Genomic DNA, 27,380 nt, shown 5'->3' on the forward strand with positions numbered 1-27,380 from the left:
AAATATAATGTATTATATAAATATATATATATATATATATATATATATATATATATATATATATATATAGATTGATAGATAAAAATTATAATTAATTAAATATATATATATATATATATATATATATATATATATATATATATATATATATATATATATATATATATATATATATATATATGACTCCTTAACTACGGAGCCTTGTGACACGGGCATAGAGTCCGGCGCAGCGCACAGCGCCCTTGCGACGTCCCGAGGCCCCTCATGCCCCGTGGACCAGCCTTACCCACATACGCACCACACTGGTTTCGCCCTACCATGGGCTCATCAGAGAAGTAGCGCCCGTGCGGCGTCCCAAGGCCCCTCATGCCCCGCGGACCAGCCTTACCCACATACGCACCACACATACGCATCACACTGGTTTCGCCCTGCCATGGGCTCATCAGAGAAGCGGCAACAGCTCCCAACTACTCATGCCCCGCGGACCAGCCTTATCCACATATGCACCACACTGATTTCGCCCTGCCATGGGCTCATCAGAGAAGCAGCGCCCGTGCGGCATCCCAAGGCCCCTCATGCCCCGCGGACCAGCCTTACCCACATACGCACCACACTGGTTTCGCCCTGCCATGGGCTCATCAGAGAAGCGACAACAGCTCCCAACCAGTTGTGCCTTTCGACGCCTTTCGATCGCATCAGGATAGGCTCCCTAAACTTAACCGGGTCAGCGCCTTTCGATCGCATCAGGACAGGCTCCCCAAACTTAACCGGGTCGGCGTGCCTAACTCGGCCAGACCCTTCACCCGCATGGCATTGCCAACCAGTTGGCCGTTTCCACATACTTTTGGGTCTTCGCACGGTCACGGAAAAACGTCTGTGACACTTTGCTCCTAAATTAAGTAGCCATCTGCATACCTAGCAGATGGGCATTGCAAGCTTGCCTAGCGGATGAGCATTGCAATTGAAATTATAGAGCATTGAGGCTCCTTTTATAGGAGCCTCAAGGCTCCATTCCACAGTTCTCCAACTGATGTGGGATAAGTGAGAAAATAATTATAAATATAAATATGTATTTGTATAATAATAATAATAATAATAATAATAATAATAATAATAATAATAATAATAATAATAATAATAATAATAATAATAATAATAATAATAATAATAATAATAATAATAATAATAATAATAATAATAATAATAATAATAATTATTATTATTATTATTATTATTATTATTATTATTATTGTTGTTGTTGTTGTTGTTGTTGTTGTTGTTGTTGTTGTTATTTTCTCTCACACACACATGCATATACATGTATATAAATATAAATATAAATATATATATATATATATATATATATATATATATATATATATATATATATATATATATATAACATTCAGTATATCATAATCATATATTATTATTATTATTATTATTATTATTATTATTATTATTATTATTATTATTATTTTGTATAAGAGTATTTATTGAAATTCTTTACATTCAATTTCATCAATTGATTATATTCGCTACATTGTCCCTACAATGTATTTATTAAAGAAAAAATTATTCATTATCAATAAATTAATTAAGAGAAATAATTTTATTATATTATATTGTCTTTATTTTTCTCCAATGTAAAAATTATTTACATTCAAATTCATCAATTGATTATATTCACTACATTGTCTAATATCTTTTTTTGTGCACTATTTTTTTAAATTAAATATCAAAGTTATAACACAAAATAATATTATATATTGAGAAAATTACCAATTTGGTCCCTCGACTATGAGAATTTCACCAATTTGGTCATCGACTATCAAAATTACTCAATTTGGTCCTCGACTATGACATTTTTACCTGATTTGGTCCTAAGTGTATTCTTATTTGCAAGTCAAACCTAAAGGACAATTTTGAGATTAAAAAAAAAAATATCTTCCTTCTTCTTCCCTAAATCTAAGTCGTCTGTTTTATATATATATAGGGTATTTGATTTCGATAGCAGTTGCAGCTTCAATATGCAACCAAAGTGTCGTGAATCATCTTCATCCAGCAATAATAATTGAATGATGTTCAAAAATTTGCTGCCTTGTGCCAACATCATTTTCATCCAGCTATAAGCATATCCATTTTTGAATAGTTTACTCTGTGATTTGTGGTGATGTGGTTGTGTTGTGAAACTTAATATGTCTGATTCGTTTATTCTGTGATTTGTGCTGATGTGGTAGTGTTGCAACAGAATGGCATGCAAGATTACAAGCAAATGCAGATGGTGCTTCAAGCTTTGGGAAGTTAAATGGTTGAAAGAGATGTACGACCACGAAGACGGGTGCTCATGGAGGGCCTATCAACCGGAAATGGTGAAGTACATAGCAAAGCCACGTTCAAGAGTTTCTTGATTTCTTCAAAATCTCGCGGGGATAAATTCATCTTAGGGTCAACAATTTTATACAACTCATCACCAAAACCATTTGTTTCTTCTTGAATTATAATGTTGGATGCCCATTTTATCATGTTGTTGTCATCACCAAAGCACTCATCGTTTGGTCGTTTCCCACCTACAAAGCTTTATCAGAGCAAAAAATAGCTTATCAGAGCTCATCACATCACAGAGTAAAATTATCTACTATACTAATAAGATCTCAAGAGAGTTAGGCATATAATGGGTAGAAAAGATGTCGGTCAAGTTTTTTAATCAAATGAATGGCTCAGATTGATCAGATTTTATTTTTTTTCTTAAGATTTACTAATTTATCCTTAATGAATATGATTATCCGTTAACTTTTCCGTTAAATATTACCTTTTCCGTTAATTTCTGTTAGTTCACCGTTAACTTATTCATTGATTCCAATAAGAAAGGTCTTAAGTTCGAAGTTCGAACCCCATCCCAATCAAAGTTGGCATAGTTAGTACTCTATTTTACTTTTATTAAATTAAATAATAATTTAGTAGTTACAACAAAAAATAATACATATGCATTTTGATCCTTAATTTAGAAGTATGTATCTACAATGCTTTTATTCAAAAAAATTATTTCTTATCAATAAATTAAATAAGAGAAATAATTTCATTAGTTATATTGTCTTTATTTTTCTCCAATATAAAAATTCTTTACATTCAAATTCATCAATTGATTATATTAGCTACTTTGTCCTTACAATGTATTTATTAAAAAAAAAATTATTCATTATCAATAAATTAATTAAGAGAAATAATTTTATTATATTATATTGTCTTTATTTTTCTCCCATGTAAAAATTATTTACATTCAAATGCATCAATTGATTATATTCACTACATTGTCTAATATCTTTTTTTGTGCACTATTTTTTTAAATTAAATATCAAAGTTATAACACAAAATAATATTATATGTTGAGAAAATTTCCAATTTGGTCCCTCGACTATGAGGGTTTCACCAATTTGGTCATCGACTATCAAAATTACTCAATTTGGTCCTCGACTATGGCATTTTTACCTGATTTGGTCCTAAGTGTATTCTTATTTGCAAGTCAAACCTAAAGGACAATTTTGAGATTAAAGGGCAATTTTGAATATCTTCATTCTTCTTCCCTAAATCTAAGTCGTCTGTTTTATATATATAGGGTATTTGATTTCGATAGCAGTTGCAGCTTCAATATGCAACCAAAGTGTCGTGAATCATCTTCATCCAGCTATAATAATCGAATGATGTTCAAAAATTTGCTGCCTTGTGCCAACATCATTTTCATCCAGCTATAAGCATCTCCATTTTTAAATAGTTTACTCTGTGATTTGTGGTGATGTGGTTGTGTTGTGCAACTTAATATGTCTTATTCGTTTATTTTGTGATTTGTGCTGATGTGGTTGTGTTACAACAGAATGGCATGCAAGATTACTATCAAATGCAGATGGTGCTTCAAGCTTTGGGAAGTTAAATGGTTGAAAGAGATGTACGACCACGAAGACGGGTGTATTGACAACCCTCGCCCTGCCAACCCTCACCCTTCTCATGGAGGGCCTATCAACCGGAAATGGTGAAGTACATAGCAAAGCCACGTTCAAGAGTTTCTTGATTTCTTCCAAATCTCTCGGGGATAAATTCATCTTAGGGTCAACAATTTTATACAACTCATCACCAAAACCATTTGTTTCTTCTTCAATTATAATGTTGGATGCCCATTTTATCATGTTGTTGTCATCACCAAAGCACTCATCGTTTGGTCGTTTCCCACCTACAAAGCTTTATCAGAGCAAAAAATAGCTTATCAGAGCTCATCACATCACAGAGTAAAATTATCTACTATACTAATAAGATCTCAAGAGAGTTAGGCATATAATGGGTAGAAAAGATGTCGGTCAAGTTTTTTAATCAAATGAATGGCTCAGATTGATCAGATTTTATTTTTTTTCTTAAGATTTACTAATTTATCCTTAATGAATATGATTATCCGTTAACTTTTCCGTTAAATATTACCTTTTCCGTTAATTTCTGTTAGTTCACCGTTAACTTATTCATTGATTCCAATAAGAAAGGTCTTAAGTTCGAAGTTCGAACCCCATCCCAATCAAAGTTGGCATAGTTAGTACTCTATTTTACTTTTATTAAATTAAATAATAATTTAGTAGTTACAACAAAAAATAATACATATGCATTTTGATCCTTAATTTAGAAGTATGTATCTACAATGCTTTTATTCAAAAAAATTATTTCTTATCAATAAATTAAATAAGAGAAATAATTTCATTAGTTATATTGTCTTTATTTTTCTCCAATATAAAAATTCTTTACATTCAAATTCATCAATTGATTATATTAGCTACTTTGTCCTTACAATGTATTTATTAAAAAAAAAATTATTCATTATCAATAAATTAATTAAGAGAAATAATTTTATTATATTATATTGTCTTTATTTTTCTCCCATGTAAAAATTATTTACATTCAAATGCATCAATTGATTATATTCACTACATTGTCTAATATCTTTTTTTGTGCACTATTTTTTTAAATTAAATATCAAAGTTATAACACAAAATAATATTATATGTTGAGAAAATTTCCAATTTGGTCCCTCGACTATGAGGGTTTCACCAATTTGGTCATCGACTATCAAAATTACTCAATTTGGTCCTCGACTATGGCATTTTTACCTGATTTGGTCCTAAGTGTATTCTTATTTGCAAGTCAAACCTAAAGGACAATTTTGAGATTAAAAAAAAAATATCTTCCTTCTTCTTCCCTAAATCTAAGTCGTTTGTTTTATATAGATTGGATATTTGATTTCGATAGCAGTTGCAGCTACAATATGCAACCAAAGTGTCGTGATTCATCTTCATCCAGCTATAATAATCGAATGATGTTCAAAAATTTGCTGCCTTGTGCCAACATCATTTTCATCCAGCTATAAGCATCTCCATTTTTGAATAGTTTACTCTGTGATTTGTGGTGATGTGGTTGTGTTGTGCAACTTAATATGTCTGATTCGTTTATTCTGTGATTTGTGCTGATGTGGTAGTATTGCAACAGAATGGCATGCAAGATTACTAGCAAATGCAGATGGTGCTTCAAGCTTTGGGAAGTTAAATGGTTGAAAGAGATGTACGACCACGAAGACGGGTGTATTGACAACCCTCGCCCTGCCAACCCTCACCCTTCTCATAGAGGGCCTATCAACCGGAAATGGTGAAGTACATAGCAAAGCCACGTTCAAGAGTTTCTTGATTTCTTCCAAATCTCTCGGGGATAAATTCATCTTAGGGTCAACAATTTTATACAACTCATCACCAAAACCATTTGTTTCTTCTTCAATTATAATGTTGGATGCCCATTTTATCATGTTGTTGTCATCACCAAAGCACTCATCGTTTGGTCGTTTCCCACCTACAAAGCTTTATCAGAGCAAAAAATAGCTTATCAGAGCTCATCACATCACAGAGTAAAATTATCTACTATACTAATAAGATCTCAAGAGAGTTAGGCCTATAATGAGTAGAAAAGATGGCGGTCAAGTTTTTTAATCAAATGAATGGCTCAGATTGATCAGATTTTATTTTTTTTCTTAAGATTTACTAATTTATCCTTAATGAATATGATTATCCGTTAACTTTTCCGTTAAATATTAACTTTTCCGTTAATTTCTGTTAGTTCACCCTTAACTTATTCATTGATTTCAATAAGAAAGGTCTTAAGTTCGAAGTTCGAACCCCATCCCAATCAAAGTTGGCATACTTAGTACTCTATTTTACTTTTATTAAATTAAATAATAATTTAGTAGTTACAACAAAAAATAATACATATGCATTTTGATCCTTAATTTAGAAGTATGTATCTACAATGCTTTTATTCAAAAAAATTATTTCTTATCAATAAATTAAATAAGAGAAATAATTTCATTAGTTATATTGTCGTTATTTTTCTCCAATATAAAAATTCTTTACATTCAAATTCATCAATTGATTATATTTGCTACTTTGTCCTTACAATGTATTTATTAAAAAAAAATTATTCATTATCAATAAATTAATTAAGAGAAATAATTTTATTATATTATATTGTCTTTATTTTTCTCCCATGTAAAAATTATTTACATTCAAATGCATCAATTGATTATATTCACTACATTGTCTAATATCTTTTTTTGTGCACTATTTTTTTAAATTAAATATCAAAGTTATAACACAAAATAATATTATATGTTGAGAAAATTACCAATTTGGTCCCTCGACTATGAGGGTTTCACCAATTTGGTCCTCGACTATCAAAATTACTCAATTTGGTCCTCGACTATGACATTTTTACCTGATTTGGTCCTAAGTGTATTCTTATTTGCAAGTCAAACCTAAAGGACAATTTTGAGATTAAAGGACAATTTTGAATATCTTCATTCTTCTTCCCTAAATCTAAGTCGTCTGTTTTATATATATAGTGTATTTGATTTCGATAGCAGTTGCAGCTTCAATATGCAACCAAAGTGTCGTGAATCATCTTCATCCAGCTATAATAATCGAATGATGTTCAAAAATTTGCTGCCTTGTGCCAACATCATTTTCATCCAGCTATAAGCATCTCCATTTTTAAATAGTTTACTCTGTGATTTGTGGTGATGTGGTTGTGTTGTGCAACTTAATATGTCTTATTCGTTTATTTTGTGATTTGTGCTGATGTGGTTGTGTTGCAACAGAATAGCATGCAAGATTACTATCAAATGCAGATGTTGCTTCAAGCTTTGGGAAGTTAAATGGTTGAAAGAGATGTACGACCACGAAGACGGGTGTATTGACAACCCTCGCCCTGCCAACCCTCACCCTTCTCATAGAGGGCCTATCAACCGGAAATGGTGAAGTACATAGCAAAGCCACGTTTAAGAGTTTCTTGATTTCTTCCAAATCTCTCGGGGATAAATTCATCTTAGGGTCAACAATTTTATACAACTCATCACCAAAACCATTTGTTTCTTCTTCAATTATAATGTTGGATGCCCATTTTATCATGTTGTTGTCATCACCAAAGCACTCATCGTTTGGTCGTTTCCCACCTACAAAGCTTTATCAGAGCAAAAAATAGCTTATCAGAGCTCATCACATCACAGAGTAAAATTATCAGAGCAAAGAATAGCTTACCTTCTTGCAATACTCGTAATTCTTAAGGACTGTGGAAAAGAGTATGATAGAATGGAGAAACTTGAAGATCACAAGAACAAGTGTGCTGCCTTCCATAAGGCAAAACCCAAACATGTGTCGAAGCACAAGCCAAAGCCGGCTAAGTAGCGGGCTTTGACTGCTGGGTAGCAACTTGACAACCCTTCTCGTGGAGGGCTTATCAACCGGAAATGGTGAAGTATATAGCAAAGCCATGTTCAAGAGTTTCTTGATTTTTTCCAAATTTGGCGGGGATAAATTCATCTTAGTGTAAACAATTTTATACAACTCATCACCAAAACCATTTGTTTCTTCTTCAATTATAATGTTGGATGCTCATTTTACCATGTTTTTGTCATCACCAAAGCACTCATCGTTTGGTCGTTTCCCACCTACAAAGCTTTATCAGAGCAAAAAATAGCTTATCAGAGCTCGTCACATCACAGAGTAAAATTATCAGAGCAAAGAATAGCTTACCTTCTTGCAATACTCGTAATTCTTAACTCATACATTTCGAATTAGAAATTTTAAGTTTGATTTTGTTATTCGGTGTGTAATTTCGAATTGCAGATCCGCGGAATTTCATCTCTCCTCATCGTAATCCCTAGGCGATATTCGGTGGTAAAATCGAGTTACAATTTCCAAATTATCGTTTCATTTTGTTATTCGTTGTATATTTATCAACTCAAGTTTTTTGGAATTAAAATTTGTTAGTTTGATTTCTTACTTCTCTCATTTCTGCTAATCGCCTTGCAGACCCGCGGAATTTCAACTCTCATCATCCTAATCATCATCCGTAAGGAATTTTCATCGGTAATCTTAGTTTGCTGGAAGCATAGATTTTTTTCTATACTTCCATTCCCCCATTCATTCTCAAAACTTTGTACTCGAACTTATATTAATGTTATGATATTTTCTTAAAAGAAAAAGTTTAAAATGAAAATGATGTGGATGGGCATTGGGCAATGATACTTTCAATTGCGGCCATAGTATATATTTAGCTTTCCAATTCATTTATTTGTAATATAAATTTGATTTTAAATCTCACAAAAAATAAATTTGATTTTAAAGTTTTTAGTGAAGTAACGGGTTAAATCAGTGAAATTAATATTTGGTTAATAAGATATTATGGATCAAATTCAACACTCTACTAATATTAAAGACTACAATTATTATGTGAATAAGTAATGATTATAATTGAATAACAAATGTTTTTTTTTTTTTTTTTGAAAGGGAATGACAATTGTATTTTTTTTGGTTGATATGTAAAAGTACAAGATTTTGTCATATTGCAAGAAGGTAAGCTATTCTTTGCTGTGATAATTTTACTCTGTGATGTGACAAGCTCTGATAAGCTATTTTTTGCTCTGATAAAGTTTTGTTGATGGGAGTAAAAGTTGGGGTAGAAAATATGATTACACATATATTATAAGTAAAATTTATCACTTTAAGGAATTTTGAAATATAATTTGAATTAAATTTTTTTATTAATATTTTTATATTCGACATGAATTTTTTGGAGAGGAATGAACAAGCTAGAATTATTACTGTCAATGGCCGATTTACTGCATTGTACAAAAAATTTTAGTTTTTCATCCATAACACTAGAGCAGGTTTGGGATAACAGAAAGAACAGATTCTTTTATTAGAATAGGTTATTTCAACTAACATCAATATACATAAATCACTAAATTGAAGACAACCAACATCAACATGCATAAATCACTAAATTGAAGACAACCAACATCAACGTGCATAAATCATTAAATTGAATTGAGTTTTCAGTAAATTAATCATTAGACAAACTAACATCAACATCATAAATCACTAATCAATCATTAGACAAACTAATATCAACATTTATAACTAATTTTAACAGAAACAGACTGGGGGACTAAGAGCTATACAGACTACCTGATGAGGAGATGATCGAGTGAGTGAATGAGTTTTCCAGAAATCAAGAGCTCTGGACGTTCAACCTCCTTTCTTCTTCGCTTTTTCTCCATCCTTCTTCCCTAAGACGACTTCCAATCAGACATATGAACTAGGCTGAATATGCAGTACTGGCCCTAGGCAAGGGCAGGCTGGGCCCTTGCCCAAGGCCCATGTTTGCAAATATAGTTGTGCCCCCTTTTGTTAAGAACATAATTATGCATATTTTCCTTGAGAAAGCTAAGGGTAATCAGGGAAATTGTAGTTAGATTCCGTTAACTAATTAGGAGAATTTCATTAACTAATTAATAAATTTTAAGTTAGTAAAAAATGGACCTTAAGGAGATGAAAGATTAAAGTTCAAAATGACAATATAAGTTTCAAAGGTTAATGATTTGGAAAGTTCAACAGAACAGAGGAAACAAATTAAAAGGGACAAAAAACCAATCATAGTTGATACATGTATGTGAAGGCATTGATCGATTTTAATATTTCCACACCAATCTGTATACAATTAAGAAGCTTTAATTTTTAATTTGCTATTTTAATGTAACTTTCACTATTCATTGCTAGTAAAAGTTTATGACCATAGAGGGTATAATGTCACAAGACACTACAATCATGACTTCCCACCAATCTGTCACACCCATTTTAAAGATAGTCATACACCAATTTTAGTGTCATACTAAAACATTTCTTTCCTTTTTTACAAGATAAACAATATTATAGATAACAAACGTCATTGATAAAATCTTATATATATAACATTCTTTTATATTAATAAATAATAATGAGACGTGTAATTTATAATGTGTTCTCGCGTTAATTACCAATTTGGTCCCTCGACTATGAAGATTTCACCAATTTGATCATTGACTATCAAAATTTCTCGATTTGGTCCCCGATTATGTCATTTTACCCGATTTGATCCTCATTGTAATTTACCGGTCAAACTAAAAGGACAAATTGAAAATTTTATATATATATATATATATATATATATATATATATATATATATATATATATATATATATATATATATATATATATATATATATAAACATATTCTTCTTCCCTAATTGTGGATTTCTGTTGTATTATTTCCATAATTCTTAACCACCATAGCCCGCCTCCGCATCATCATTATCAGGGAGGGGGCAATGGCTACTGGGGATGGGGAAGAAGCTGACATTCATATTTTCTGCTGCATTTTACACATTCACGAACATTAAGTACAAATCTCAGGCACATTAAACACAACACTCATGCACATTGAGTACAAATCTCACGCACATTAATCAACCGCACAACCGCACGAGAAGCATTCAACCGCACAGGAACCTTTAACTATATATATATATATATATATATATATATATATATATATATATATATATATATATATATATATATATATATATAAACTACTCAAGATACTTAAATCGTATATTTTTTAAATTTAATTACATTTTAGTATATGCCTAAATTGAACAAAAAAAATTTATAAATTTTTAACACTAAAACATGCAAACTGACACATCTAAATCTAAATCTAAAATAAAAACATAATAAGTGTGAATGAAAATTATATCCCTGATTTATGTCGGTTTTTTCCGTTAAGTTTTTTTGTACATTATGCTATAAAGGTTGTACATTAAAATATTTTGAACAAACATACCCATACCGTTATAACTTCCGTTATCTTTTCCACTATTGTTACCATGCACATGCATCCACCATATATTTTCTTATCTTCTTAATTAATAATAATAATATATACACATTAAATATTTGAGTTATATGTTAATTATTACATAAATATAAATATCAAATTTATAAAAATGATTAACATTATTATTATTATTTAGAATAATTTAAATATCTAAAATTTAAATAAATTTAAAATTTTAATATAATGTATTAATATTGGGCACCTAGTTTTTGCGCATCGCGCATAAAAACGCAAATTATGCCCTGGAAACGTGTTCACCGTGAATGGTGAACACAAGTCCAAACGACGTCGTTTTTACGCAAAAAAAAAATAAAAATAAAAATCGCGGATGTGGAGTTTACGACGCGCGTTTGATCAAATTATGAATTTTCTGTTATGAGATTATGAATGTAATGAAAATTCATAATCTCATAACAGAAAATTCATAATCGCATAAAAGTAAAATATTTATTAAATTATGAATTTTCTGTTATAAGATTATGAATGTAATGTAGATTCATAATCTCATAACAGAAAATTCATAATTTCATAACAGAAAATTCATAATCTCATAACAGAAAATTCATAATCTCATAACTAAAAATTCATAATCTTATAACAGAAAATTCATAATCTTATAACAGAAAATCCATAATCTCATGGTTCCAAAGTGAATGTGTAGGCATGGTTCCAAAGTGAATGTGCAGGCATGGATTCATAATTTATGAATGTCCGTGATTTCAGACGGGAATGTGTAGGCATAGTTCCAAAGTGAATGTGTAGGCATGGTTCCAAAGTGAATGTGCAGGCATGAATTCATAATTCACGAATGTCCGAAATCATTGCTCACCTCAAATTAAAGTGAAACCGCGAAATGTGAAAATGAAGAAGAAAAGTCACGCAATTAATTAAGAAAAAGAAAAAGAAAAAAAAAAAGAAGAAAAAGATAACGGTGTACTAACACCGTTGGAACGTGTTCACCATGAATGGTGAACACGGTTCCATTGCATAACGATTGCATAAAAAATACTAGTACACTAATAAGAGCCGAAGAGAGTTAGGCCGCTTATAATCGGTATAAAAATAGCGGTCAAATTTTTTAATCAAATGAATGGCTCAGATTGACCAGATTTTAATTTTTTCTTAGGATTTCCTAATTTATCATTAATGAATATGATTATCCGTTAACTTTTTCGTTAAATATATATTATCTTTTCTGTTAATTTCTGTTAGTTCACCGTTAACTTACTCATTGATTTCAATAAGAAAAGTCTTATGTTTAAACCCCATCCCAATCAAAGTTGACATAATTAGTACTCTGTTTTACTCTTATTAAATTAAATAATAATTTAGTAGTTACAACAAAAAATAATACATATGCATTTCTTTAATTTAGAATTATGTATCTAAAATGTCTATATTAAACAAAAATTATTCATTATCAATAAATTAAATAAGAGAAATAATTTCATTAGTTATATTGTATTTATTTTTATCCAATATAAAAATTCTTTACATTCAAATTCATCAATTGATTATATTCGCTACATTGTCCCTACAATGTCTTTATTAAAAAAATATTCATTATCAATAAATTAATTAAGAGAAATAATTCTATTAGTTATATTGTCTTTATATTTCTCCAATGTAAAAATTCTGTACATTCAAATTCATCAATTGATTATATTCACTACATTGTCTATTATCTTTTTTGAACACTATTTTTAATTAAATATCAAAGTTATAATACAAAATAATGATATATATTTATTTACCAAGTATTTTATTAATACCATGAAAAAAAATAAATAAATAAATATATATATATATATATATATATATATATATATATATATATATATATATATATATATATATATATATATATATATATATATATATATATATATATATACTAATAAGAGCCCAAGAGAGTTAGGCCTATAATGGGTAGAAAAAATGGCGGTCACAGATTTTAATCAAATGAATGGCTCAGATTGATTAAAAGATTGAAAAGATTTAAATTTTACACTAAAATTTCCTAAAATACCCACACACCGTTACTAATTCCGTTAAAATTTTAAGAATTGCCGTTAGTTCACCGTTAACTTACTCATTGATTTCAATAAAAAAAAAAAAAAATCTTAGTTTCGAACCTCATCCCAATCAAAGTTGGCATAATTAGTACTCTATTTTACTCTTATTAAATTATATAAATAATAATTTAGTAGCTACAACAAAAAATTATAGATATGCATTTCTTTAATTTAGAATTATGTGTCCACAATGCCTTTATTCAAAAAAAAAATTATTCATTATCAATAAATTAAATAAGAGAAATAATTGTATTAGTTATATTGTCTTTATTTTTCTACAATATAAAAATTCTTTATATTCAAATTTATTAATTGATTATATTCGCTACATTGTCCTTACAATGTCTTAATTCAGTGAAAAAAAATTATTCATTATCAATAAATTAATTAAGAGAAATATTTTCATTAGTTATATTGTCTTTATTTTTCTCAAATGTAAAAATTTTTACATTCAAATTCATCAATTGATTATATTCACTACATTGTCTATTATCTTTTTGTGCACTATTTTTCTAATTAAATATCAAAGTTATAATACAAAATTATGCTATATATTTATTTACCAAGTATTTTATTAACACCATGAAAAAATTAAAAAAATATAATTAATAAAGCCAACCATATTAACTACTTGAGAGATTTTGTGACAAAGAGAGTATTCAAATCACACAACAAATTGAAGTGAGAACTACCTTGCAATGTCCTTGTTTGACAATCAGTAATTAGCGGATTATATTAGCGGATTTGACCAACGAATTTATTTAATTATTAACATTGGGTAGAAAAAATGACTGTCAAATTATTAAATCAAATGAATGGTTCAAATTGTTCAGGTTTTAATTTTTTTTTAATGTTTTTCTAATTTATCCTTAATTATATGATTATCCATTTAACTTTTCGGTTAAATACCGTTAATTCACCGTTAGTCTAATTCTAATATTAACGTCTAATATATAATTATAATTACACCATTAATCTAATTCTAATATTAAAGTCTTAATAGAACTTAACCACAAATCCTAATGTCGAAATCTCCTCAAATAATATTAGTATATATTTAATATTTTATGCCCTAATTTTTATTTGTTCTCCCTTATGTCCCGTATTTGGTTTCAACCATACATATACAATTATTTTATTGACAATTATTATCAATCTTGACTATATTATCTTGCATTTGTAAACTTAGAATTACCTATTTAACCCGCACGGGCTTAGATCAATGGTTTAATGGGCAGTATTTGGGAGAAGAGACCAAGGTTTGAACCTCGGCGGCGGCAGTGCGGGAATTATGTCAAAAGTGGGTAGATTCCTTGTTCGCACCGGCATTTGGTCCTGTCTGCTGAACCATTGAGTCACCGTGATTTACAACTTCCCACAATGCTCTGTCGGGTCGGAGTGTGGGGGGCCTTTGGGGTTGGGGACTCAACCTTTGCGAGAAGAATTACCTATTTAAATACGCAAATTCAACATTCAATTATCTATGCATGAACAATTTCAATATAATCTTGCCTTAATATACTTTAAAGTACTTATTTTAAAAAAAAAACATTGGTCATTATCACAATCGCGCAATGCGCTTAAAAAACTAGTATATATACTAATAAGAGCCCAAGAGAGTTAGGCCTATAATGAGTATCTACTATACTATCTACTATTATATATCTACTATCTACTATCTACTATACTAATAAGAGCCCAAGGGAGTTAGGCCTATAATGGGTAGAAAAAATGGTGGTCAAATTTTTTAATCAAATGAATGGCTCAGATTGATCAGATTTTAATTTTTCTTTAAGATTTACTAATTTATCCTTAATGAATATGATTATCCGTTAACTTTTCCGTTAAATATTATCTTTTCCGTTAATTTCGGTTAGTTCACCGTTCACTTACTCATTGATTTCAATAAGAAAGGTCTTAGGTTCGAACCCCATCCCAATCAAAGTTGGCGTAATTAGTAATTTATTTTACTCTTATTAAATTAAATAATAATGTAGTAGTTACAACAAAAAATAATACATATGCATTTCTTTAATTTAGAATTATGTGTCTACAATGTCTTTATTAAAAAAAAAATTATTCATTATCAATAAATTAAATAAGAGAAATAATTTCATTAAATATATTGTATGTATTTTTCTCCAATATAAAAATTCTTTTCATTCAAATTCATCAATTGATTATATCTACTTCAATTATATTTTATACTAATAAGAGCCCAAGGGAGTTAGGCCTATAATGGGTAGAAAAAATGGCGGTCAAATTTTTTAATCAAATGAATGGCTCAGATTTATCAGATTTTAATTTTTCTTTAAGATTTACTAATTTATCCTTAATGAATATGATTATCCGTTAACTTTTCCGTCAAATATTATCTTTTCCGTTAATTTCGGTTAGTTCACCGTTAACTTACTCATTGATTTCAATAAGAGAGGTCTTAGGTTCGAACCTCATCCCAATCAAAGTTGGCGTAATTAGTAATCTATTTTACTCTTATTAAATTAAATAATAATGTAGTAGTTACAACAAAAAATAATACATATGCATTTCTTTAATTTAGAATTATGTGTCTACAATGTATTTATTAAAAAAAATTATTCATTATCAATAAATTAAATAAGAGAAATAATTTCATTAGATATATTGTATTTATTTTTCTCCAATATAAAAATTCTTTACATTCAAATTCATCAATTGATTATGTTCGCTACATTGTCCCTACAATGTCTTTATTAAAAAAATTATTCATTATCAATAAATTAATTAAGAGAAATAATTTTATTAGTTATATTGTCTTATTTTTCTCCAGTGTAAAAATTCTTTACATTCAAATTCATCAATAGATTATATTCACTACATTGTCTATTATCTTTTTTGTGCACTGTTATTTAATTAAATATCAAAGTTATAATACAAAATAATGTTATATATTTATTTGCCATGTATTTTATTAATAACATGAAAAAAAATTTAAAAAAAATAATAAAGCCAATCATATTAACTACTTGAGAGATTTAATTTGTTCACAAAGAGAGTATTCAAATCACACAACAAATTGAAGTGAGAACTACCTCGCAATATATTGTCCTTGTTCGACAATCAGCTGTTAGCGAATTATATTAGCAAATTTGATCAGCGAATTATATCAGTGGTTGCTAAAAAGATATTTGAAAAAATTAGTTGTTTAGATTAACATGTAAAATGACCTAAGGGTATAATAATAATAATAATAATAATAATAATAATAATAATAATAATAATAATAATAATAATAATAATAATAATAATAATAATAATAATAATAATAATAATAATAATAATAATAATAATAATAATAATAATAATAATAATTGTTTTAAAAAAATAAAAAATATATATAATTATTAACTACTTGAGGGATTTATTGACAAAAAGAGTATTCAAATCACAACAAATTGAAGTGGGAAATTATCTAGCAATGTCTTTGTTTGGCAATCCGCAGTTAGCTCTTCAATATTAATATATATTTAATATTTTATGCCCTAATTTTTATTTGCTCTCCCTTATGTCCCGTATTTGGTTTCTACCATAGTTATACAATTATTTTATTGACAATTATAATAAATCTTGACTATATTATCTTGCAATTGTAAACTTAGAATTGCCTATTTAAAAAGGCAAATTTAACATTCAATTATCTATGCATGAACAATATCAATATAATCTTGTCTTGATATACTTTAAAGTACTTATTAAAAAAAAAAACATTGGGCATTATCCCAATCGCGCAATGCGCGTAAAAAACTAGTATACTAATAAGAGTCCAAGAGGGTTAGGCCTATAATGGGTAGAAAAAATGGTGGTCAAATTTTTTAATCAAATGAATGGCTCAGATTGATCAGATTTTAATTTTTCCTTGAGATTTCCTAATTTATCCTTAATGAAAATGATTATCCGTTAACTTTTCCATTAAATATTATCTTTTCCGTTAGTTTCTGTTAGTTCACTGTTAACTTACCCATTGATTTTTTAATAAGAAAGGTCTCACGTTCGAATCTTATCCCAATCAAATTAAAGTTGGCATAATTAGTACTCTATTGTACTCTTATTAAATTAATAATGGGATAAGGGCCAAATAGACCCTCAAACTATATATCAAAGTGCAATTAGGCCCTCAAACTAAATAAACATCCAATTAAACCCTTAAACTTGTTAAAAGAGTGCAATTAACCTATTTAATAGGTTACTAAAAGGTAAATGGTTAATTTTGCTTGTTTGGCATTTGACATGGCATTTAAAAAAAACTAAAAAAGTAATTACTGTCGGCGAAGTCGCCTGTTTCAATTCTTCCTTAGATTGGAAGAAGAAGCCGACGTGCTTCCATCCAAATTGAACGAAAAGTCAGCGATTTCTCCGTTAGATTTGAATGGAGAAGTCGATCGATTTCTCCATCCAAACTAAACGGAGATGCTGGCTCCTCATCGGAGAAGCCAGGGCTACTCATTTAGATTTGGACGGAAAAGTCTGCCGACTTCTCCATCAACCATGACATTTTTGATGGCTTGTTTTTGTTTTTTAGTATAATTATTTATGTTAAATTTAAATGGAGAAATCAACGTTTTTCTTCTTTCGAACGAACCGAGAAGCCCGTTGGCTTCTCTGTCAACCATGGCAGTTTGGCTGCCGTGGCTTTCCTGTGATGTGTGTTTCAGTATGTTTTTTGTTGGTTTTATGTTATATTTGAACAGAGAAGCTAGCGGGTTTTTCCGTCTGAACTAAACGGAGAAGCCCGCCGGCTTCTCTGTGATTCTGTCAACCATGGCAGCCAGGCTTTCCTGTGTTGCATGTTTTTGTTTTTGTTTTTTTTTGTTTTTTTGTTTTTTTGTTTTTTGGTTTTATGTTATATTTGAACGGAGAAGTCAGCGGGTTTCTCCGTCTGAACTAAACGGAGAAGCCTACCGGCTTCTTTGTCAACAATGACAGCTACCATGGCGTTGTAGTTATTTTTTTTTATTATTTTTTTTAATGTTATATTTGAACGTAGAATCTTGCGCACTTGGCCGAACTACAAACAAAGAAGCCTGCGCATTTTTTCTATTTGAAGGAGAAGCCCATCTGTCTGCTTCTCTGTCAACCATGGCAGGTTATTGGCAGCCAAGTTGCCATGGCCTTGCTGCTTCCCTGCTTTTGTTTTATTTTATTTTTTTGAAGAAAAAAATAGTGTAGGGGTTCAATTGGAATGTGAATGATGATATTTTTTTTTGCGTATTTTTGTTTGCTTGTTTCTGTTCTTTTAGTATAATTATTTTATTTTTTCAAATAAGTTTAAAAATATTAATTTACCTAATGTGGCATCTTACACGGCATCCTGCATGGTATGTAACTTGAAGATAACTTGCTATTATAGGTTAAATGTGTTAATTGCATTGTTTTAACAAGTTCAAGGGCTTAATTGAATGTTTATTTAGTTCAAGGGCCTAATTGCACTTTGATATATAGTTTGAGGGTCTATTTGACCCTTATCCCTAAATTAATTAATAATTTAGTTGCTACAACAAAAAATACACTACTGAAAATTATGAAATTTCCGACCGAAAGTGATCTTAAATCATGTCGAAAGACGAAAGGCTTGTTCCGACCACTTTTGGTATCCGGAAAAACCTTTATTGCTATTTCCAACCACTTTTTTGCTTTCAACTTGATTTAAGATCACTTTCAGGTGGTCGGAAATTCCATAATTTCCAACCGTGATAATACATATGCATTTCTTTAATTTAGAATTATGTGTGTACAATGTATTTATTCAAAAAAATTATTCATTATCAATAAATCAAATAAGAGAAATAATTTCATTAGTTATATTGTTTTTATTTTTCTCCAATGTAAAAATTCTTTACATTCAAATTAATCAATTAATTATATTCACTACTTTGTCTATTATCTTTTTTTGTGCACTATTTTTAATTAAATATCAAAGTTATAATACAAAATGATGCTATATATTTATTTACCAAGTATTTTATTAATATCATGAAAAAGTTAAATATATATATATATATATATATATATATATATATACACACACTAAATACTAATAAAAGTCCAAGAGAGTTAGGTCTATAATGGGTAGAAAAAATGGCGGTCAAATTTTTTAATCAAATGAATGGCTCAGATTGATCAGATTTTAATTTTTCCTTGAGATTTCCTAATTTATCCTTAATGAATATGATTATCCGTTAACTTTTCCATTAAATATTATCTTTTTCGTTAGTTTCTGTTAGTTCACCGTTAACTTACTCATTGATTTTAATAAGAAAGGTCTCAGGTTCGACTCTCATCCCAATCAAATTAAAGTCGGCATAATTAGTACTCTATTTTACTCTTATTAAATTGATTAATAATTTAGTAGCTACAACAAAAAATAATACATGATAATAATATTCACCTGGGAGTCATGGAGTAAGCATTCCGGTGTTTGTTGGTTGATTGTGGAATGTGAATATTCCCTTGACAATAACAGCGCATCAGTCGGAGTCTTATACAACTTTTTCTTGTTTTGGGGGATAGGCCAAAAGCAGAGACAAAAACATATCACATTAATTAGTATAATTTGCATATTTCAAAGTATTATATGGAGGTGTCAAATTGTGTGGGCAGACTATAAGATTTCTAGTATTTATAGTGTTTGTATTGTTCTATTGTATTACGAATATGAATTTTAACGTAGAATTATAATAGGAATAGAATTGTAGGAATTTTAAAGTAGAAAACAATATTGTAGTGGCAGATATAATATATTGTCCTATTGTATTACGAATAGAAATTTTAATGTAGAATTATAGTACAAATAAGAAAGTAAGAAACACTATATTTTATTAGGAATTGTATTAGACTATTTTATTAGGAATTATATTACACTATTTTACAATATTAGAATAGAAATTTTAGGAATTGGACAGAAAGTTTAATTGAAGATTTTGTTTTTATATATAGTGTAGATTAACAAAATGAACCCTCCTAGTTTATAAATTCGATAAATTTAATTCTATTATTAACCAAATTAACAAAATGAACCCTCCTAGTTAGTAGTCCCACGTTACATTATAGTCTTTTGTGTGTAAGTTAGTTCGACAGAAAGAAAGAATTAAAAAGAAAAAAAAAAAAGAGTAAAAACTCAATAGTTTGAAATAATGTACTTTCTTTGTCCCGTTTTATTTGTCCTACTTATTATTTATTTTTAAATTCTTCTTTATTTATTTTTTTAATATTTTTTTATTTATTTTTAAATTTAATTCTTTGTGTTTAATAGTACTTTTAGTATATATTTTAAATATGTAAATTTTGTATAGTAATACTAAGCTTAATATTATGAAAAATTGAATTAAAATAACTTCAGTCAAGTCTTACTAATTGAATTAGACACATAAAATGAGACGGTGAGAGTAATTAAAAGGTTAGAGGTTTGATTTAAGTAAAATGAGTAATAAAAGATTTACTTACATAAAATTGACTTATCACCAAATAATACTTAAAATATAATATTAAAAAGAAAATGACGTAGAGCAGAGGGTCGATATGAAAGGAAATGACGAATAGCAGTACAGGTATGCAAATGTGAAACGTAGTGCGTCACTTTCCCCCATACAACGACTTTTCAATGAAATAAAGAAAAAAATAAAGGAAAAGCAAGATATTGTTGGCAATTTTTTATATGAAAAATTGTAATTTATACTCCTAAAGTATGAACTAATTATAAATATTACCCTTCAATTCTAAGTGGTATAAATGTTGATTCTGAATTGTTAAAATATGATCATATATTGTCCTCCTATGGGGCATAAATTACAATATATGACCACATATTAAAAATTTAGAGGCAATATTTATAATTAGATTATACATGATAGACATAAATTATAATTTTTTTTTTTTTATATTTTGATAACCTAAGTTTTTCGACTTTGTCAAACTATATATATGCTAGACTCATGAATCCGTACAATACGTTCCCAAACCCATTGTCTGTAGGTATACTTAACACTAAAGTACACTTTTGTGAATAAGGAATTCAACGCAAACTTGAACCCATAATGTTCATTGTGCGTGAACAATGACTCCATCACTCTATCTGTCGCAAACTTAAATCTTTAATATTTGTTGTAAGAAGTGAACTTTATCCTATTGTTGAAAGCAAATAAATGAGATTTCTCAATTCTCATCCACTAGACTATATATGGTGGATGTTGGTCAGCTTTCAAATTTGAATTTTCAACATCCAGAATGTTTTGACTTTTGACTACTCTCTTTGGTAATATCGTCTTCTACGTACCAACATGCATGCTCAAACAAAAGAACCTTCTTACCATAATATATACTATAATACTATTATGTTATCTAGGACTATGGTTTGGGATATTTTTTAAAAGAAATTTGAGTAAGCTAGTTTTGGAAGAGTATGGGCGTATGGCCAGCGTAATGCAAAGTCTACGTCACTATAGTTTTCAGAAAAGAAAAAAATAAAATAAATAAATGTCCAATTTAAACTACTTAAACATGTGTCACCTTTTTTTTTTTTTTTTTTTAAATGCTACTGGTTCTATTACAATATAGTATTTGTTCATATAATTTATCAACCTACTAAAACACAAAGAACCAATAATGATTCTTTACTGAGGTTTGAACCTACAACCTTTCAAATGGAAGTCCAATCCAGATACCATTAAATCCATAGTCTTGGTCCTCCTCTTTCTCCCCTTAATTTAACTTGTGAAAAACTTTTTATATTTCCTATAAATTAACAGTATAAATATTTGGAGGCTTTTTCAACCAATTGAATTATATATCGCAATTTTATTTTTTCATTAATTTTTAAAGTACAAACGATGAAATGCCTTTAAGTTTAGAGTTTAAATTAATTAAAGGAGTTGATTCTGTAATCTCCTCTAGTAACAACTCCATTTCAATTCATAACTGATAGTTTTATTGGGACTGGGTCCACCATAAATCGGGTATAAAATGGGGGTAGAGCGCTAGGCCCAGAACAATGCGTACAAAAGTCCGAGGTACAGGCCCGAAATGGCGGCTCAGATACAAAGAACAAGGCCCACAGGATGGGTATAACTAACGGCAAATTATGTTGTGCATCGGTATGCACCATGCTTGGTGCATACTGATGCAAAAACGACGTCGTTTTAATAAAACGCGCGTCTCCTGTAAAAAAAAAAAAAAAATCAAGTTCAAAACTATAATTCCATAATCGATGAACTATAATTCCATAATCGATGAACTATATTTCCATAATTGATGAACTATAATTCCATAATCTAATCTATGAACTAAAAATTTCAGAATTGTTGAACTATAGTTCCATAATCGATGAACTATAGTTCCATAATCGATGAACTATAATTCCATAATCCATGAACTAAAATTCCATAATGAATGAACAAAATAATGTTGTTACTAGGAATCGAACCTGAATTTTTTAAAATGGAAGACGCGCGTTTTTAATAAAACGACGTCGTTTTTGCATCTGTATGCACCATGCATGGTGCATACAGATGCACAGCATAACTATTCATAACTAACTATGCTACTGGTAGGAATCGAACCCAGGTGACTGAATTGAGAGTATGAGATTAAGACCACTAGACCGTAGTGCCTATCCTATCTGAGTTGCCCTTAGCCAAAGATCCAGGGCCCCTATTTATAGCAAGTCCCCCTCCTCTGGCGTCCGCGCATCCCACGTTGTTACTCCCCACTCCGCTTGCACGTCACGTCGTCGCTATCCCCGCGACTCCCGCATCCACACCGCGCACGCTGACTAACATCCTCCACCATGCACGCCGCACTTACCTCTCCCCCTCACACCGTACCTACCTCCCGCACCTACCTCCCCCCTCACGCCGTACCTACCTCCCGCACGTACCTCTCCCCCTCACGCCGTATCTACCTCCCCCCTACCTCCACCCCCTCACGCCGTACCTACCTTCCGCACCTTCCTCCACCCCCCCTCACGCCATACCTACCTCCCGCACCTACCTCCCCCCCTCACGCCATACCTACCTCCCCCCTTCCGGTCCATGCTCTTCACCCCGGCCCACCATGCGTGCTTGTCTTCCTAGCCCAACAAGACTTGGGCCAACCTCCTTCTTTCACCATCCCCACTTGGACCAATACTTTCCCAATAAAATAGACCCCCTAAGGTCCTATATCCCCATCGATAACTTAGAACTGTTAATATACATCATTATGAAAAAGTCGGTGAAAAATATTATATGTACTAAAATTTTAATATTATATTAATGTAAGAGTGTTAGTATGATAAATATTTTTGTTTTTTTTTTAAAGTGAAATTTGTGTACTTTATAGAAAGTAAAACATTAATTTTTAAAAACAAACGAGATAACCCAAAAGAGAGAAGTTGAACTCCCACCCTCTGTCAATCATGCATTTACAAATTTCAAGAATGATTTTGATCGGACCATTCATTCATCTCCTTCCTCTCATTAACAAACACTACTGGAAATTATGGAATTTCCGACCACCTGAAAGTGATCTTAAATCAAGTTAATACCAAAAAGTGGTCGGAAATAGCAACAAAAGTTTTTCCGGATACTAAAAGTGGTCGGAACAAGACTTTCAACTTGATTTAAGATCACTTTTAGGTGGTCAAAAATTCCATAATTTCCACGAAATATAACTGGCAAAGCAGTCTCTCTCAATATAAATTTGTCTATAACTCCCTTCTCACACAAGCTGAAGGCCCTTTAGCATACCCCACATTTGTAAATATTAAGTTAAGTTTGTGTGAATATTAGGCACTATCCATGCCACAAGAATCTCACCCAAATCTAAAACAAACCTGTATCCACACATTTTTGGGCTTCAAAGAAGGGTACTGCAAATATCTATCTAAAAAGTCCGTTTTGAGTTATAGCCTTTCCCAATTTTCTTGTTGACCCAATCCTAAAGCAATCATTATTCCATGGATCATGGTCCACATATTTACATGAATCATAAATAAGAAGTATATTTTTAATATTTTAAAAGTATTTTTTTTTTTAGTCAAGTCCTGAGGTGTCCTGAGCAGACCCTAATTATAAAAGACACCTTTAAGTCCGTACCATACTTAGACTAATCCACATTCTCATCGGTCCGGTCCAATTAAAGGACAAAATGCATCCAAATAATATACATTCAGTACACAAATAACATATATTTTATATATTAAAAATGTATATTGCATTCATGGTCCATACAACTATGTGGACCATGGTCCACACAATAATTTGCCATCCAGAAGATAAGCAACTTCTGCACAACTTTGGCATGATCTAAAGGGGCAAATTATATTGTGTACATGATCTACATTATAAATGTTTGTTTTTAATATATTGTTTTTTTTTTTAATGTATTGAAGGTTCTGTTTTAAAATAAAATGTATTTGATGTAGTAAATACACCGGAGTATGTAGGTAATTGTAGGTATACAGATTCAATGCGTTAGATTGAGCGAGTCTGCTTGTTGGTTTAAGTGTTTAGACTCAGGAACAGGTGACGGTGAGGTCCGAGTTGATTGTGGGCAGGTAGAAATGTAAAAGTCCCCCCCCCCCCCCCCCCCCCCCCTTCAACTATTTAATGTGATATTTATAGGAGCGAGGAAGGCGCACATGTCATCCCTCCGACATGCCTACCACGTGTTCCACATGCATTCGAGGGGTTCGGTGGCTGCATAGATTGGTCCGCGTGCCTAAAGATGCCCGACAGCCCTAAGGTGATGGGATTGGTCGTCATGTTGTCGCTTCACGATTCTTGTTCCTGGACGCAAAAGGCTATCTGCTCGAGAGGTCGAGTTGGGGCCCCCGAGTCGGGCCCGACCCCAGGTCGAGTTTGTTACAACATACATAATTAGCCATGGATCCATGCCTGAGCTCTGGTTGGGTTGTTGCGTAGAATGAGGTCAGTTTGGATAGAAAACTGCTCCTCATGGGTCAAGAGGTATGTGCCGACCAGATGAATGTCTATACGCCCAGCTATATTCCCTATCAGTATTAAAAGCTCATTTTTAACAATGAACATTCAGTACATTAAAAATAAACCTTCAATATACTAAAAATGAATTTTACAATGGTCTACGGTATAATGATTAGTCTAAAGGTCATTAAATCTGATATTCTTTGAGACAATGTCTTTTCTCATTTTGACATTGAATTATCACTTCAAATTTATATCAAGTACCTTATGATTTGATGATATCATCATTCAAAAAGGGAGATCACATGTGTCCCATACTCCCATCCCAATCAAAGATGTTGGCATAGTCATGGTGAGTAGATACTATAAATACTTTTATATTGAAGTTATAAAAAAAAATCATTCCAAATTTATAGTGCTTGTATAAAATCAAAAATTAATGACAAAGTTTTATTTATATCTGTAACAAAAAAAGAATAGCAGATGAAAATATAGTCTGATGACATCCCGGTTACCATTCCAAATGGGTGGTCATAGATTCGAACCAATGGTGGGGAACAGATACTACATTGTAAAGAATTATGAGTATTTAAAAAAAAATAGTATATGAAAGTGGATTTAATTTAGATATAGACAGGGGCGGACCTACAGTGGGGGCAGCTGCCCCCACTCACCCCACCCCCACCCCATATATAGCCCGTGTATATATATATATATATATATATATATATATATATATATATATATATATATATATATATATATATACACACACACATGTTTTAGATATTAATATAAAAGAACAGACAAGAGTAACTAATGGATGAGTTAGGCGAGTTGGCAAGGCGCGTGTTTGATGTTTGGATAGGGGTGACCACGATTCCGATTCTGGTTCCGGTTCCGGTTGGAATCGCCGGTTCTAACCGGAACTATTTAAAAAAAATTAAAAAAAAACACTATAATATTCTTTTTTTTTTCCGCTTTGGAACCGGAACCGCCGGTTCCGATTCCAAGATTTTACAAACCTTAACCGGAACCTTATAGGTTCCGGTTAAGAACCGGAACCGGAACCGTACGGACGGTTCCGGTTCGGTTCCGACGGTTCGAACCTACGGTTCGAACCGGAAACGTGGTCATCTCTATGCTTGGAAGTGTCTGGGGTTCGAATCCTCTGTTGTTCAGTAAAATATTCTTGATTTTTAATCCCTTCTGTTTGGTTTTTTAAGTTTTAACAATTTCTTTATGACTTTTTTAAATATACTCCGTATTACCGTATATAACTTTTTTTTTATAACTTCTTTATGACTTTTTAAAATATACTCCGTATATAACTTTTTTTTTATATTAATAATTAGATGTGTAATTTATAATGTGTTTTCTATTTGAATTATTTTACCAAATTAGTTATGTTTCATATTTTGTTATGAATATTTTTATAAAGTTTTAATGTGTTTTATTTTTCGCCTACATTCAAGTGAAGTCAAGATTGAGAATGGATATATCCCACACATTTTCTATCCTGTAATTATCCCTACACATATAATAGCTGCCAGTCACTACTATAGGTGCATATGCAAAGAATGAAATAAGAAAATTATCTCATGGAAGGGAATGGATGCTCCAAGCATTTGAGAAAAATGGGGTGGGGTCGCAATAGAGAATTCCCATTAAAGTTTAATGAGAAATGTGATGATTATAATAATTAAATATCAAAACACACACACACACATATATATATATACACACACACTATATATAACATATAACAAATACAGAGTATTTTTTTTTTATAATTATAGCATTCTTAATAATAAAATAAAAAATAATAGTTAAAAATAATTAATAACAACAACAACAAATTGTAAAAATAATTTAAGAGCCGTGTATGAACTTTTTAAAACTTTTAAGTACTTTAAGAGTTAATAAATAGCACAATACAATTATGCACTTATAAGTCATTTTACATGTAATAAACTAATTTACTAAATACTTTTCTATAACTAACTAATGTTATCAACCAGTCAAAATAACTAACACAAATCAGCTATTAGCTAA

This window comes from Ipomoea nil, unplaced genomic scaffold (genome assembly GCF_001879475.1).
Source record: "Ipomoea nil cultivar Tokyo-kokei standard unplaced genomic scaffold, Asagao_1.1 scaffold2036, whole genome shotgun sequence".
NCBI lineage: Eukaryota > Viridiplantae > Streptophyta > Magnoliopsida > Solanales > Convolvulaceae > Ipomoea > Ipomoea nil.